This window comes from Acomys minous, assembly GCF_964271855.1.
Source record: "Acomys minous genome assembly, chromosome: 4".
Classification (NCBI taxonomy): Eukaryota; Metazoa; Chordata; class Mammalia; order Rodentia; family Muridae; genus Acomys; species Acomys minous.
In genome coordinates, this window is record NC_140486.1 from 76,775,766 (window position 1) to 76,793,564 (window position 17,799).

General features: G+C 44.1%; 1 protein-coding gene across 1 annotated transcript in view; it reads right to left on the minus strand.

Annotated features, from left to right (window-relative positions):
• The window catches only part of STAT4 (signal transducer and activator of transcription 4), a 119,855-nt gene extending 104,268 nt beyond the window's left edge, over window positions 1-15,587 (minus strand). The window contains exons 1-2 of the mRNA XM_084778886.1: window positions 15,456-15,587; window positions 9,872-9,959 (exon numbers count right to left, since the gene is read on the minus strand). The gene's annotated coding sequence lies outside the window, so the exon portion shown is untranslated. The remainder of the gene's footprint in view (window positions 1-9,871; window positions 9,960-15,455) is intronic.
• Window positions 15,588-17,799: the final 2,212 nt, after the last annotated feature.

Genomic DNA, 17,799 nt, shown 5'->3' on the forward strand with positions numbered 1-17,799 from the left:
CTCTAAGTGAGAGAATATGGGAGAATGGGGAAATAGAAGGATTCAGAAGGTCCTAGAAACCTGCAAGAAGACCATTAAGGCTGGTGGATCTGGACCCAGGGGGGTTTTGCTCAACCTACTGCACTAACCAAGGACAATACATGCAGTAAACATTGAACCCCTTCTCAGATCCAGCCAATGGACAGCACATTCTCCACAGTTGTGTGGAGAGCAGCGACTGACTCTGACATGAACTCTGGTGCCCCATATTTGACCACTTCCCCTTGGTGGGAAGGCCTGGTGGCACTCAGAGAAAGAATAAACAGGCTGCCAAGATGAGACCTGATACCCTATGACCATAGGATGGGGAAGGAGGTCCCCTTCTGTCACAGATCTAGAGGAGCAGAATAGGGTTAAAGAGAGAGGGAAGGAGGAATGGAGAAAGATACAAGTGAGAGGATAACAATTTAAATGTAATCTGAATAAATTAAAAACTTTTTTACGCTGAGCGTGGTGGTGCACGCCTTTAATCTCAGCACTTGGGAAGCAGAGGCAGGCGGATTGCTGTGAGTTTGAGGCCAGCCTGGTCTACAAAGAGAGTTCACGACAGCCAAGGCTACACAGAGAAACCCTGCCTTGAAAAACTGATAAAAAGAAACAACAAAAAATATTTTTTACATAGGAACAGTAGAGGAAAGAAAAAAATAACATATGGTCTGAGATTTACAAATAAGATAGCAAACACTGGAAATTTCTAGTGGGAGGATTGAATGATTAATGACTAATGATCCCCATTGCTCTGTATCCCTGCTGCAAATCCCTCCTCAGTGACCACAGTTTTTGCTGTGCTGGTATTAAAGAAAATGAAAAAGACATTATTTATTTATTCATTTAGTTGGGTTTTTTGTTTTGTTTTGTTTTGTTTTGTTTTTTGAGACAGGGTTTCTCTGTGTAGCCTTGGCTGTCCTGGACTCATTTTGTAGACCAGGCTGGCCTCGAACTCATAGAGATCCGCCTGCCTCTGCCTCCCGAGTGCTGGGATGAAAGGCCTGCGCCACGATGGCCAGGCTAAGAGACAGTTTTTTAAAGTGTGCTATGTGAGATAGAAGGGAAAGTCAGGGGATTCCAGGAAGTTTGCTGGCTTATGTAGCAAACATCAGGCCAACGACAGACCTGACTCAAGGAAAGGTGAAAGGCACCTGAGGAGTGACCTCAAGACTGCCCTCTGACTCCCAAACTCAGACAAATGTGTCCAAGCACCCACACATAGGAACACACATGTGTATACATATGTATATATACATATGTGTCCTTTAATATAGTTAGATCTTTCATCAATGTAAAATCCTACACATACTTAGATAGATGTGTGCCAAATTACTTCTCTTGTGTGAGAGAAAATGACATCATTAAAATTCTCAATTCTAGCAGGGCATGTTGACGCACGCCTGAAATCCCAGCACTGGGGAGGCAGAGGCAGGCAGATCTCTGTGAGTTCGAGGCCAGCCTAGCCTACAAAGCGAGTCCAGGACAGCCAAGGCTACACAGAGAAACCCTGTCTCAAAAAGCAAAACAAACAAAACAAAACAAAACAAAAATTCTCAATTCTAGTTGTTCATTGCAACTAGTGCATTGAGATTATATTCTGTGGCGTTGCTAAATTCTCACATTTCAGGAGTTTTCTTTTAAATTCCTTAGGAATGTCTGCATGTACAGTCACACTTTCTATCAATAAAGATTATTTTATTTCCTCCTTTTCAATATGTATTCCTTTTACTAATATTTATTTTCTCAACAATATTGATTGGTAAGAAGATAAACCTTGCACTGCTCTTACTCTTTGCACATGCACCCTCACTCGACTGGCAACCACAGCCTTGGTGTACACTCACCTGAAACAGCAGTTACTTCTGTAAATAGTTTTGAGGCTTTCTACCATGAACAAATGTGGGAGACTGGCTGGCAGGGAGTTTTGGGCATGGGTTGATCTGATTGTGCTGCGCCGGATGAGAATGGCCCTCCTCTGTTGGAGTGCTTGGTCCTGATGGGTGGAACTATTTGGAACGGACGAGGAGGTGTGTCACTGGGCCTTGAGGATTTAGATTATAGACTATGATTCCTAGAGTCTCTCTGTCTACCATGTAGTCATGGATCAAGATGTGAGCTTTCAACGGTTACTTCTCTCTACCTCATGAACTCTCCCCCTCTGAAGCCATAGCTTTCTTTTATAAGTTGCCTTGGCCGTGGTCTTTTGGCACAGCAGCAGAAAAGTACCTATGACAATCATATTTTTTTTTCCTCTTATTTGGTTTGTTAGTGTGATGAATTGAATTGGTTTTCAAATGTTAGAACTATTTGTGCATTTCTAGACTAAACCCCACTTAGCTGTCACTGTCTTCTCCTCCTCTCCTCTCCTCTCTCTCATGAACTTTCATAGCATATGTCTTTCAAATGATTTATCCTTCTTACTTAAGATGATATAGGCATGAAATTATAGTTTCTTTCAAATACCTGTAAGAAACTGGTGAGATGGTTCAGCCAAGCCTGATGGCCTGAGTTCAACCCCCAAAATCCACATGATAGAAAGAGAAAACTGAGCTGGACGGTGGTGCTAATACACACCTTTAATACCAGCAGTGAGGTGGCAGATGCAGGTTGATCTCTGAGTTCAATGCCAGCCTGGTCTACAGAGTAAGTTCCAAGACAGCCAGAACTACACATGTCTCATGCTGTGGCCCATGTCGCGTGCTGGTTGTTAAGAGGACAAAATTCTGTAAGGTCTACAGTAGTGCCACCACCCTCAGCCCTGATGATGGTAAGTAGTGTCTCCTTTTTGCTTTTGTTCCAGAACAATCTGACGAGACATTTATTGATTTTTTTATTGATCTTCTTGAGGAATAAATATTTGGTTTCATTGATTTCTCGTCCTTCTCTTCTGTTGATTTCTGCTCTTTTCTCCTGCTTGCTTTTGTTTTGGTTTGTTTTTATCTCATGTTTCTTAGGTACTGTGGTCAGTGGTTGGTGGCTTCTCCCTTAATTTCCTGCCTTAAGACTGGTTCTACAGCTCTCTCTCCCCCCACACACTCTTTCTCTCCCTCTACCCCCTTTTTCACTTTCTCTCTCTCATCTCTCTCTCTCTCTCTCTCTGGGGTACCCCTTCCCCCTGTCCTTCTCCCCCCATGCTCATTTAATAAACTCTATATAACATTAAAAAAAGGACTGGTTATACAACCCCCCTGCTCAGTCTGTGTTCCAAAAGTTTTATTGTACGTGAAGTTTCATTCATTGTGTGAAAATGCTTCATGACTGTTTGTGACTCTTTAACTTACAGGGTTTGTAGGTGGTGGTGGTGTTCTGTTTTCTTGTTTTAGGAGTGTGTTGTTTCATTTATAGAGATTTTTCATACTATAACATTTCCATTGTAATTAGGTGATTTTTGAAATTATTTGAAACTTACTGAGTCTTGTTCTATGGCACAGAGTATGGTCTACCTTGGTCAATGGTTAGAACTGATGTTTTCCTGCTGTTTGAAGGATTGAGGGTTCTGCCAGCTGCAGTGAGGCCAGGCTGGTCCACGGTCCTCTTCACACTTGTGGATGCTTTTCCTGCTGCTTACTCTCTCTGATATCATTTGGCTATTGAAATTTTTAGCTATAGATCTGGATTTGTCAGTTCCTCACATCATTCTGTCATTTTTTATTGTATGTATTTTGAAGCTCTGATATTAGCTGTGAAAATAATTAGGGCTGTTTTGGGGGGAGGGCTCAGTCAAGGAGTTGCTTGAGATTGAGGTGAGAGCACAGTGCACACGCTGCATGAAGTTGCACCCCACCCTTGCTCACTGAGAAGTGATGGCCATCTCCTCACAGCCCGCTTTATCACTGCCCACACTTTGACCTGTGTTTGCAGTCACCTCAGCTTCCTATGACCCTCATGAGTGACTTTTCCAATCTGCTCACACAATGTAGTTATGTTTTAAGTGGGTTTCTTACAGGTAGCATATATGATTGAGTCTTGAGCTTTTCTCCAAGTTGACAGACAATTCCTGCCCTCCGTGGGCATTATGGGATTGTGCCACTCTGGAACAATAACCATGCCTTGCCTGAGCAAGGATCCAAAATTGTCCCACCTGCTCCATGGTTGTGTTTTTTTACCCTTTCCACACCAACCAGTACCCAAGTGAAGAGTCAATCTCTTTCATGATATTCCTTCCCATAAATTCTAGGCAGCCAGGTGCCCCCCAAACTCTCATGTGTCACCTCAACTCTGAGACACTACCATGCTACGGGTTTCCTCTGCAGTGCTGAAGCTGGGGACCTTTCTCCAGCAAGCGCTAGCTGGCTGTGAGTGCCTTTTGCATTCACTTCTCTTAGAGATCACACCCTTACGCTGCCTGTTAGTGTCTGAAGGCCAGCTTCACATTCTAGTTGCTTCTATTGTTTAAGATGAGAGGATAAGTGCGCAGCAGAATGCTGGGGGATGGTCAAGGTATTTTGATGCTAACTACTACTTGCTGTCTCTGTGACCCACCTTTTGACCAATAACAGGCCATCAGTCTGGACAGGGAGGATGACATAGGTGTGGCTAAGTTTCCCGGGCTAGAGAGACAGAGAGGATCCTGGGAAGGACAAGAAGAGGGACCAGAGGAGAAGAGAAGAGGAAGGCTGCCATGGGTTAGATGGAAGAGAAACACGTGGCAGGTGTGGATGAAGATTGGACCCAGATGGAAAAACATTAGCAAATACATGGGATTATGGATGGAAGGTAGCTTGATAGAAAATATTAAAAGCAGCCGGCGTGAGATTGAGGCAGGTATCCCATACCTGCTCCACCATGGGATTGTAGTTTAGGGGATTGCTATCTGCCCTGCCCCAGGTTAACTAAGTCTATTTTAAAATATAACAAGTGTCTGTGTCTTGATCGATTGCTAGCCGGGCGAATTGATAATACAGATAATTTAAAAACAACACCAGAATGACTTCCAGAGTTAGCAAAGAAGAATGAAATTATACAAGACCCCCCATCAAAGTTGAATGCCATGTCAACAATATACTTTTTATTCTATGTATAACCCATATTCAATTATAAGGTAGTCTACAATTTAAATTTAAGAGGGCTCTCTAGACCTTATCTGACAGCCCAATTCCCTGTTAATTCATCACATCCAGTAACGGAGGCTCCCAGAGGTTCTTTTAGTTGATAAAGCTATAACATTGCTCAAAATCTTTTTAATTCAGCATGAAATTTTTGCTGCCTTCCTACATAATGCGCACCACAATACAGTGGATTTAGATTGAATTGACAGAGAAAACCAAACAGTACCAGAAGCTAACACGTGCTCAGTGGAATGATGGTGTTAAGAACAAATGCCCGGCCCAGCATGGCAGCATGAGGTGGCACAGGCCTTTAATCCCCCAGCACTTGGGAGGCAGAGGCAGGCAGGGCTCTGAGTTCAAGACCAGCCTGATCTACATAGTGAGTTCCAGGACAGACAGGACTAGAGAGAGAGACCCTACCTCAAAAAGCAACAAAAACAAGGGAAAAAAACAAACAAACAAAATCAAAACAAAACAAAACAAAAAAGAATAAATGCACAATTCAGAAGAATTGCTTTTTTTAAAAAGTGCAGTGAAAAAAAGGCCAAGGGATGTTTACTGATAACAAAGAAGGAGAGAGCTGTATTCGGAAGTTCATTGCACAGTCAGTGCACAGTGCTTAGCTCTATTTGGGGAAGGAGAAAGGTGAACCTGGCTTCAACCTTCCTAAAGAAGGCACTGATGCTGGCCTAAAACTGAATTGAACGGCAGCCAGTGTGAGAAAAAGATCCTGAATAGCAGGTGTTGTGGGAGCAGCACTGTAAACAATTCTGCCACTGCTGGGATTCTGAAGAAAGCTAGTCAGTTTGTCCCTTGGGCAAGAGTGACTTGTTGCAGGGATGAATGGGACTGGTACATAAACAGCTCCAACTCCCAAGACAGGAGTCTTGCTATTGGGGGGCTGTTCCAGCACTAAGGGACTTATAGGACATGTGAGGTCCTGCAGAAACTTCAGCGTCTTCCACCGAGCAATCTCAAGTGATTGCCTCTTTGCCAGACTATCAGGGCTGTCGATCGCTATGGGGAGAGGCACGCTGCCCTAGCCTGAACACTTCTGAAGAGGGTCATTGTGGGAAACAAGGTGAGGAAGGCATGGAGAAACTTTGGTGTTCTAGGTGCAGAAAACAAGGAGGACGAAGCGTGAAGGAGCTGAAAGGGCTTGCGGCTAGCATTTTGGTAAGATTCCTCTCAGGCCTGGCCCTGGCACCCTGTGCTCTGACCAATCAATGAAATCAGTAACTGAAAATCGAAAGGCCCGGTGAGCTGACACCTGACGGTGGACATCGTGGAGAATCTTCCCACCGGCAGCAGTAATTCGGGCTTTTAAGAAAACATGCCTGTATTGTCCTTGGCTGGTGCCATAGTTTGAGAGGGACCCCTGGGCCCAAATCTGCCTATGATAATGTTCTTCTTGTAGGTTTTTAGTACCCTCTGGATCCTTCTACTTTGCCATTCTCCCATGCTTCTCTCAAACCCCTACCCAGATCTAGCCAACGGATAGGACATTCTCCACAGTTGAGTGGAGAGTGGGGTGTGACTTTCACACGAACTCTGGTGCCCCATATTTGACCATGTCCCCTGGATGGGGAGACCTGGTGGCACTCAGAGGAAGGATATCAGGCTACCAAGAAGAGACTTGATACCCTATGAGCATATAAAAGGGGAGGAGGTCCCCCTCAGTCACAGTTATAGGGGAGGGGAATAAGGGGTAAATGGGAGGGAGGGGGAATGGGAGGGTACAAGGGATGGGATAACCATTGATATGTAATATGAATAAATTAATTAAATAAAATAAAATAAAGAAAAACTGCTTGAACCATAATTTGTTAACATAAATTGCAATACCTAAACGCTGCCCGCTGTCTACGCAGTACAGCCCCATATAACCTTAGCCAAATAACTCCCGTCTGTTAGTGTGGATGCTAATTTCCCTTGCCTGTGCTGAAGCAGCAATAACCACTTGCACACCGTCTCTCCTGTCTGCTATGGATCTTCTAAGAGGTGAGGGGATGAGGGGAAGAAAGATGAAAGGGCTAAGCCGAACATTGCCTCTTTTAGAAAGAAGGCTGAACATTAAGCATTTGGGAAGACGGGAACTGAAGCATCTCTTTGCTGTAATCAGATTGGTCTTTCATCACAGGCTTACCTGATGGTGACTTATTTTATTACAGAAAACTTCCAGACTTGCATTTTGTCATGCAGAGAGCAAGGACTGCACCACACCTTTCCCCCCAAAAGACTTGATGTGAGGACCACCACCTTGAAATTCCTTACTACACACAGAAATTACCCAAATGAACTGACATCAGAATTGTAAGAAATCCACCATTAGAAAGAAGAGCACAGTCCCCTTTATGCTGAAATGGTCAAAAGTAGCTACACAGTCTGAAACTAAGAAAAACCAAAACTAAATTGGATCTTTCCACAGAAAGTTCAGTGGAGCCTAGGTAGGTGGTGACATAGTGTGTAAACATAATGGATTCGGTCTTAGAAACTAGGAAACCTCAGTAGCATGTCTTACTTTCCCAGGAGTCTGTGGTTGCACGAAGTCAGACCACCCATGACCACAGATCTTATGGGGACTACAGAGTCTTGATTTTATGTAAGACCATCGGCAGGGAGTGGTCTTACACACAGAGAAAGAAGAATGTTTAACAGAAAAGTACAATTTTGAGGACTCTATCATATCCATAAGTAGGCCACTGATGTTGGTCAAGTTGTAAAAGTCCGTTTTCCTTGGCCAGTTCTGAAGATGAAAACTCTGTCCATGCACCAGGGGGCACTATTTTCACATGGAAAGCATTGTCACTACAGTGACAATGGAGACTGGGGGGTTATTTTGCATCTGTTATGTGCCTAAGTTCCTTTCATATTTGAACCAATGGGTATTATTCTTTGGCTGTTTCTCATTTGTGATCATGTAATGTTTTGTCCTTGTGAAATCACAGATTTCACAGAGGCTACAACCCGGACCTTGCCAACTATTTAGTATGACTAAATAAACAAGAAGAGCCGCGCCGAGTAACTATTGGCATTAGTGAGCACAGACACCTGAAAAGAGCCTCTGAGCTGACTCATACTTGGGACACATCTAAGCTGGCTATTCAGCTAATTTAGAAACACAAAACAAACAACAAAATAAAGCAAACAAAAACCTCTCTATGCCTTAAGTGCTCATGAATGTCAAAGTTACAGAGGGGGTGATGCCAAAAGATGGCTCAGGCTCGCTATTTTGTCATAGCATCCACTATAGCACATCTCTACCCTTAAAAGTCGTCTAAATAAAGATGATAGATTCACATAGCCAAGTCCCCTTTCTTAGACAAATGGTCCTGCTGTCCCTTCCAAACAAGTTGCTGGTTTTTTAAAAAGATTTTTGTTTAGAAAATGTCTAGAGCCAGTAATGTTGGTTGGTCCGTTGCTTTGTTACATAGATTTTTTTTTTACATTGAACTCTAACACTTCAATTCACTTAAAAGCATGGCCCCTGTATTCACTTCTTTTTTCCTGCATTCACTTTTTTTATTGGCGTATAGAATAGAACATTCCAAGTCTTGCTAATTGTGTGAGAGACAGAGTAACAAAGCCAGTGATTGTGAGATCCGCAGTAAAGCACTAAAGAGCTCTGAGTTCAGGCTCTCTAAGAGATGGCTCCTGGCCTACTGGTGCCCTCAGGGTAGAGAAGCTTGTCTAGTCTGGCCCTGTCAGGAACATCCAGTTAATGAGCTGCAATGTGAAACTTTGACAGAACCAACCACACAGTGGTAACTCTACTGTAAGTGCATTGTCCTCTTTCCCACATTCAACACTGCCCCATTGTAAACAAGAAGCCTGGCTTAGCTTGGCTTTCCACTAAAAATATTTAAACTAAAACAGAAACTGACATCATAAGGGCAGGCTGAGTTCCCTGTGTTTTGATTTCAAACCATTTCTATACTGTTTCCAGAAATTTCCACCGGATGCAGGTTAATAGCTATAACAGTGGGTCATATACAGAGATTAAGGGGGAAATCCTGACCAGATCATCCAGGCAGCTGATCTTTCTGCAAAGGACAGGGTCTCTAGAGTTGGACTTTAACACTGTGCTTTGGGCAAAGGGTGGGCTGTACAGTGGCTCTGTTGTCATGATCCTAACAGAGTACCAAACAGTTTTAGTTGGCTCTACGCATGCCCCACTTTATGCCTTAAATGGGAACTTCCAACGATGCTGCTCTTTGCCTTGGAGATAACAAGGGCAGCCATGCTGTTTAGCGGCAGGCAATTGCCTCTCCTTAATGTGGCCTGCACTAAACTCAAGGTCACCCAGAGACAAAGCCAACCTGGGAAAAAGAGTCACCCAGTCACCTTTGCTGAGCGCTGCAATGTGTAAACTCTGGCTCAGGGTCCACCATTGTCCCAGGCTTGTTTACTCAGCGGACTGGGTTTACCCAATCGCACAGCTGAAGCTCTGGCTTTCTCACCTCTATTCTTGGGCTTTCTAGCAAGTGAACACACCTTGTTCATAGATGCATATCCCTTTTACACTGTGATTGTAGTGAATTCAAAATTTCAAGGTGGGTTTTGTGAGATCTGGGATGTGAGAACTTTCTGGAATGTTTGCCGTCTTGTGTCTCTTTGTTATGAACACCTGACCCTCTGTCTCTTTTTGTTGTTGTTGTTGTTAATGCCCTCCACTTTGGACTCGTGAGTGTGGACAACCAATCAGGGCACCCAGTGTGGACTCTATCTCTGTGACTGGAGCTAAGCCTGGAGAGAGACAAAGCAGTCGCCATCAACTGTGCCAGGGTCGCACTTACCTTGCTGAGTACTTGTTGGAGTGGTCGGCTTTTCTGCAGGGTGACAACTGTTCAACATTTCATGAAGAACTGCAGAAGTGTCAGGACACTGAGAAAAAAGGCAACATTACATAGTTGTGTAAAAAATGGGGTAAAGGTTTAGTAGAAAAAAAATAATAAAGACCTGTAGGTTCAACTTTTATAATTGGAGGGAAAGTCTGAACAGTGAATAAATAACAAATAAACAAGTTACTGATTTTATACCTGTGGGTTAGAGCCAGGACCAGAAGGACACAGGAGGAAAGGATGCACAGACCTGCTGGAGGGGTCAAGGTAACTCTGGAGTCAGGGAAGTGAGGAACGGAGCTAGGGTTGCACCAGGAACGGGGGATCAAAAACTAAAAAAATTTAGCTCATCCGTGGTATGATGCTATCTTTTGCTGTTAAAAAATGTGAATTTCTGGCTGGAAGAGAAGATCGTCAGGTAAAGATGCCTGACACCTGAGTTTTATGCCTATGTTGACAGAAAGTCAACTCCTGCAAGCTGTCCCCTAACCTGCACCTGTATAACATGACACACATGCCCCTTCCTGCATAAAGAAAGCTGTCATTTAGAAAACTTCAAATGAATTCCCAAGCGTCGGTCTGTAGAGACTATTTAGTTCTTTTGAGATGTTGAATTTTCATATAAACAGCTGCTATTGGCTGCTTTGGTAGTTCTGTTTCTTCATTCTCCTTCCAGTAATTCATTTATTCACTTATTTTTTTTATTTTGATTCTTTTGAGACAGGGTTCCTCTTTGTAACCCTGGCTGTCCTGGAACCCACTGTGTAGGCCAGGCTGGCCTTGAACTCAGGGATCTAACTGTCTCTGCCTCTTAAATTCTGGGATGAAAGGCATGTGACAGCACTGCATAGCTCAGTAATTCATTTATTTACTAATACTTACCAAATGTCTTTTTATTTATATTTATTTACTGTGTGTACATATTCATGTAAGTCTAGAGGCCAGAAGTCAGTGTCAATAGCATTTTCCTCCACTCCTCTCCACTTTGTTTTGTAAGACAGGGCCTCTCCCCGGAACCCGGAGCTCCTGGGTTCATTAAGGGTCCCTGGAGGTAAGGGGCCGTCCTCTTTCTGCTGCCCTGGTGCTGGGATTGCAGATGTGTGCTGCCACACCCGACTTCTTATGTGGCTGCTGTGTGATCAGAACCCGGGTTTCCATGCTTGCTCAGCAAGCACTTTACTAACTAAGCCTTCATCCCAAGAGTCCAAGCCTAAATTGCCTCACTTTTCATGGCTTCAGGGACTGATCTAACACAGGTGGCACTGGAAAAAAGGACAGACACAGGGACACAGAAAAGCTGGGATCTGGTGGATAACCTACAGCATCCCGGACAGTCAGCATCTTTACTATGTACAGTTCAACAGAGGGTGGGATTACTGCATACTGTGTTATTACCTGCAAATAAGAAGGCAGGGTTTACGGTGTACAGATGAACACGGTGATAGGCTTGGCTAATCTCAGCAGCAGCTGCCTCTGTAGGGGAGTGCTCTTCAGGCCATAAGCCCCCATGGGGAAAGTCACATTCTCTGCTCATGCTGTCAACATTTGCACTAGGACCAGAGTGCTTTGCTATCCCTCTGACCCTAACCTATCTGAGAAGGCTTTTGCCACTCATGTGGGTCAGAGATTTTGGTTTTTGAAGTGGATGTGCCCATATCCACAATACACAGCCACTCAGGACTTCATTTGATCCCTACACTAAACATCTTACTTGTAAAGTGAGTTATTGTGGATAAAGAAAATAAAGCTGATAACTAGTTAATCAGCCATCTCCCCAGTGATAGTAGTGGATGAAAAGGCATATACTAATCATGACATCATTGGTACTTTCATATAAAAATGTATCAAAGAGCAGCAGCTGCAACATAATCAAGTTCTGATTGCCTCTTTCTACTTTGAGGATTTAGAATAAGCTACAATTTTTTTAAAAATTGAGTATAAATGTATAATGTTTAAAACCAGCTATTTCAATTATAACTTGGGCTCTCCTACACTGTCTTGGACTTAGAGTTTTGACTGCTGGCATATCAAATTTTCTAAAATACTATTTATTTGCTGCTCTATAAAGTCTCCATATGCTGTTGCTATCCCAGTGCCCTGCCCTTAACAACAACAACAAAAATGGTTATTTTTACAAGCATCATTGCTTTTGTCATGGTCAGAAATAGACATAGAACAAAGCGTATGGAGAGAAAATTATTTCAGTCTTCCCAATGCTCACTTTTATTTTACTTTACTTATAAGTCTGGAGTCTTGTTCCTGAACACATGTTTCTATATTGCCCCTACTTTCTGTAGCTTACTGTTATTATGCATGCTATTTTTCAAAAATAATTGATTAAAGAAACTTCATCTGAACCTCTCTGGCAAGATTCTACATCTCAACAGAATTCTTGTTTTCACTTATAAACTAGATGTAAAACATCTAAATGAATCAGTTACTAAACATTTTCCTTACAGGTCTGTACAGGTGCCTACAAGATGAATAAGTGTGTGGTTTCTTTACTCATCTCTTCACTTAGCTCATTATATGCTATTCAACAGTGAACAATGGCCACGGAAGGTTAAAATCAAGCAAGACAGTAATTTGTGTAAGATATGCACCTTCCTTTAATTTTTACTCCAATTTCTAGAACAGGCAGACCAGACTTGAGCATGCACACCTCAGTGCAAGGCAAGTTAAGTCATTGGAAGGGGACTGGCTGGTGTTTGAGTTTCTGTGACTTGGAGAAGACACTGGGTGTGGAGGGAAAGGCGGCAGGCAGTGTGATTTCAGCTGGGGACCAGGCAGCATCAGAGGCTTCGTTGTGGTGAATAGAGAGGCAAGATCTGGTGATATTTCATCCTAAAATAATCCTCACAGGGTGACACATGCCCTTAATCCCAGCACTCGGGAGGCAGAGGCAGGCGGATCGCTGTGAGTTCGAGGCCAGCCTGGTCTACAAAGTGAGTCTAGGACAGCCAAGGCTGACATAGAGAGACCCTGTCTCGACAAACCAAAAAAAAAAAGAACTTCTTCTTATCCCCATTTGTAGACTAGGAGATGGAGAATCAGGGTGTTCAAGTAAGTTACCCAAGGACAGACAGCAATAAGAGGACAAGATTGGGACTTTAATGTAGTTCAGTTTGATACATCACCTTAGCACACATATATTCAGAAGTTGTCAGAAATATGAATTTGTAGGTAACAGTTTTATGGCACAGAAGCAATGTAGTATAAGGATCTAGGCTCATCTCCAATACTTACTTCTGGCTTTATCACTCCAGGTGAAAGCTGTAGACTATGGTCTTACTAAATTGAGTTAGTTTGATTCTATGACTTTTCAAATCCTCTCCTGTGCCTTTAAATCCACATGATCCTTTATGATCCTTCCACAGATCTGAAACACTGCACAACCCGGGAGCTGCGCTCAAACAGTTCTTTCCCGTATGGAGGAAATGTGTTTCATAGTGATAGGTCTCCTCCCCTGAAGGGCCTGAGGGGTTGTTCTTCTTTCCACGCCTCTTCTAAAACTGAGTAACAGGGCTGGGAGGATGCCTCAGTCTGTAAAACGCTTGCCTCGTAGGCATGGGGACCCACACCAGAAGCAGGGTGTAATGGCATGGGTGTGTAACCTCAGCAACAGAGAGGCAGAGACAAAGGCATGCCTTGCTGTCCTGTCTACTGCAGACCGAGGGGAGACTTGTCTCAAAACAAACAAACAAGAAAACAGGTGGATGGTTCCTGAGGAACAGTGTCAGAGGCGCGTGCATGCGTGCACATGAGCGTGTGCACACATGCACTTTTTTGCTTGTTTTTGTTTCTTGGGTTTTGCTTCTCTGTGTAGCCTTAGCTGTCCTGGACACACTTTGTAGACCAGGCTGGCCCCGACTCACAGAGACCCATCTGCCTCTGCCTCCTGAGAACTGGGATTAAAGGTGTGTACCATCACGACTGGTTCTACACTTTTTTTAAAAAAGTAATAGTAGCACACGAATCAAAATTCGGCTCTGGACTGTTTTGAAGTGTCAACACGCTCTGTGCTTCATCTTCCAGGCAGAGAGAGGGAAGCAGTGAGCTAGGCCACGTTCTTCAGTGTGAAAGAAAATGGTTTGGAACATGCTGAAAGCATAGCCATAGCTTTCGTAGGAAATGGCTCTGAGGATGCCTGGTGACTCACAAGTTCCGTGGCTACCAAGACTGGAGCCCAGCAGGCTATCTGGACAAAGGCTGGCCTTCAGCAAGGAGGGGCTGCTCCATGGCTTACGGGTCACTGGAATTCTGGACACCACCAAAGCAAAAAACTCTGAGAGCGCCCCAGGTGCTGTGGCTGCCCAGGGAGCCTTTCCTTGCCAGGAGGAAGCAGCTTTGGGTAAAGTGGCTGTCAGCGCACTCCCAGCTGGGATGCCATTCCACTCTTATCAAGCAAAGCTCTCGGTGTTCACTGCAGTGACGAATTTCAAGTGCAGCCACACCGTTTGTAGATGACATGCACACTCCACTGCAGATGGCAGATGCTCTATGTACCTCTGAGACCTCACCTTAGCAGGGGTCGAGTGCTACCTTACAAAAATGAGGACTTGAAGGAGTTGGCGTGCAGTCCATTTTAAATCCTACATTGTGTTATGTCCCGTCCGTACTGGCTGGCTCTCTATGGTTTCTGCCTGCCGACTCCTGCCCTGCCACCCTCCATGACGGAGTATATAAACTGTAAACTGAAATAAACCCTTTACTTCCCAAGTTGCTTTTGGTCATGATGTTTCATCACAGCAATAGAAAGCAATCCAAGATGGAGTCAGGGAGAGGCATAAATGAAAGTGGAACTTCAGATCCACGGCAGGGGAGGAGTCATGGAGCAGGATGGCTATGTAAGCTGCCATTTCCTACATCCTCTGCCATCCATCTTGAAGCCCATAGTAACTTTTCAAAAGTTCCTGAAGCGACAGAGTGGACAGTGCCACAGAAGGGGGCTTCCTGTCAACCATCCTCCTGGTAGGAACTCTACCCTCTGCATACATGAAGTTTCACGCACTCCTCACAGAGCCATGAGAGAACAGAGGCTCCAACAGCTTCCGTCCACCTTTCACAATCACAGTTAGAAAAAAATGACAGTCTTTGAATTTACCCATGAGAGTTCTCATTCCTTAAATCTAAAGGGGGGGAGGGGAAGCTAGAGGAATTCTAGGTTTGAAAAAGATAGGAAAATACAAAGATGTTTATGTAGTTGAAGACAGTGCATAGTGCGTTTATTTTGACACTAAGTTTAAAGTGTCCATAATCATGGCTACAGAGATCCGCAGTCTCCATATTCTTTACTCTATTTATATCTTATTTAACACATTTTCAGTATAACAAATACTTTTTTGAGCCATTTGGTGTGGGTGCCCAACGGGAAACTAAGTGAAAAGGAAGCTGCTTAGGCCAACAGGAAAGAGGGAGGGGGTCCTTAAGACATCAGCGCCATCTTATGTTTCCCGTCAGACATTTTCCTAACGCACCATAACTCTTACGTCTGCCCGCTCAAATTAAGTTTGAGAATACTCCAAGAACTTTTACATACCACTTGAATGAATGGGTTCAGGAAGGGAACAAATGCCATATGTGGGTGACAGCTCTGTGATTTTGCTCAGCTGGAATATTATAGCCTGGCGGGGGGGAGGGCTCTGAATACCTGCAGGACCCCTCCCTGTTGTCATGGGTGCTTCTGTGACGTACAGGAGGCCAGAGCCAATCATAGACCTTGCTTACTGCCTGATGCAACGGCATCAGCCCCTTAGAGAGGCCCTGGCTGTTGTTAGGGGCCACAGGAGCAAATCTGATGTTGGGTGGGAGATGCCAGGATGGTTCTTGGTGATGCCATCAAACTAACCCTCACAAATGACGAAGCCATGCTGAGGCGACACTGTTTCCGGTCTGCAGTTTAGTTCAGGGTTCCTGCCAGCGAGGGTGAACAAATTACGAAGCCATGCGGGTAGGGTGAGGTAGGGGTAACACTGTTTCTGGTCTTCTGCTTATTTCAACCCTCCTGTCAGCGAGGATGAACAGCCTCAGAAGGTGATTTCTGTCTCCTCAGATATAAGCATCTTATTCTCGGCTCCTGGAAGGAAGTGAGAAGCAGTTTAGCATGGGCAATCCAGTAATCTCTACCCTGAGTTTCCCAAGACAAACACGGAAGATAACGTATCAACATTCCTGTCTGTCACCTTCTAACTCGACGGCGCAAACTTTCGGGTGTTGAGTGATCTGTGGCACTTAGCACCAGATGCTTTTTGGGGACTGCACTGAGAGCAAACCCATTTGCCCATTTATATACTCCAAATGTGCTCTTTAGTAATTAGTCAAAGCTTTCCTGTTTTTCCTCTCCCAGAACCAGCAAATGTCTTAGTGAAGGAAAAAAGAAAAAAAGAAAAAGAAGAAGAAAAAGAAAGGAAAGGAAAAGAAAATCCAGTGAAATATACTCACTGTTTACAATATTTAGTCAAATATCTTTCTAGATGTTTCTGTTGGGGCATTTTAAAACGTGTAACATTTAAGTCAGATTTTGAGGGTAGATTATTTCCATTGTGGAGGTGAGCTTCAACTAGATGGAAGTCTAAATGGAAAAATGCTGAATTATTTCCACTCCCACAAAGATAGCACCCTGCCAACATACCATTTTCACACTTCAGCTGCACCCTTCTTTCCTGGGCCTCCAGCCCACCTGACAAACACTCTGACTGACTCTCCCCCACCTCTTCTCTCTCTGCCCCCTTCTCTTTCCGCATCTCTCTCTCTCTTTCTCTCTCTCTCTCTCTCTCTCTCTCTCTCTCTGTTTGTCTGTCTCTGTGTCTCTCTCTCTCTCTCTCCCACACACACACCGCCTCCCTCCCTCCATCCCCCCCACTCTCCCTCCCCTCAAATCTCCATCTTAGTTCTATACATATGCACTTTTATGTGCACATATGGAACTAACAGAAAGATTTTTACTAGAAACCATCAGCCTGAGAAGTTGAAATCTTCGAATGCTTAGAGCAATTTCTCCACCGCTTTTCAGAATAAAAACTTGTCACCCAATTACTTGCTGAGTCTCCTTATAGCCCATCACATACATGTGAGCTTACAATACAGATCTGTGGGGGTGAAACAAACCACGCAGAAACACCCCTCATAAGCACCCAGGTTAGCTCATTCAATCCTGGCTTGCTTCTCTGCTCCTGAATCATTATTTTTACTTTCTCACTCCACAGACAGCCCTTCTCACTCTCCATCCCGTGGCTTAGGAACTTAGAGGTTTCCATAACGAACAGAGTTTGCGTCCCCTTTTCTCCTCCTCTTCGCTTCACATCCCAGCAAGCTCGTGTGCATCTATTTTCTTTCTGGAGTCTTCCTGCTTGGCCATTGTTGGTTCTCTTGAGGGGAAAAGCAAAACTTCTTCCCTCTACCCTGGGACATTGTTACATGTGTACACACATACCCATACCATACACACACACACACACACACACACACACACACACACACATACACACACACACACACACACACACACACACACCAGTTTTGTTTAGCATGAACAAAGTGTGCAAAGGTAAAAGTTTTCCTCTTCTCTGCTTCAGTCAGCACTCCAGTTCCAAGCAGGATGTCCGATCGGCGCTTGGTGATGCTACATTTTTTTGGCAGGACTTGAAGAACAGCCTCAATGCAGCAAGCTTTGATGCTTCCTCCAGCACTTAAGATTCTTGGCCAATTTACACCCTGGGGCAGCACTCATAGGCTCTTGATCCTAGACCTGATGTTGAAATGCAGACGTGGCTCCAGCAGGTCCAGAGCATTTGACTGCAGACATGGCTCTTGAGTCACCTTACACTAATTGATTATTCAATAGCAAATGGTCAGCCCTGAAAGCATACACACAAGTAATATTG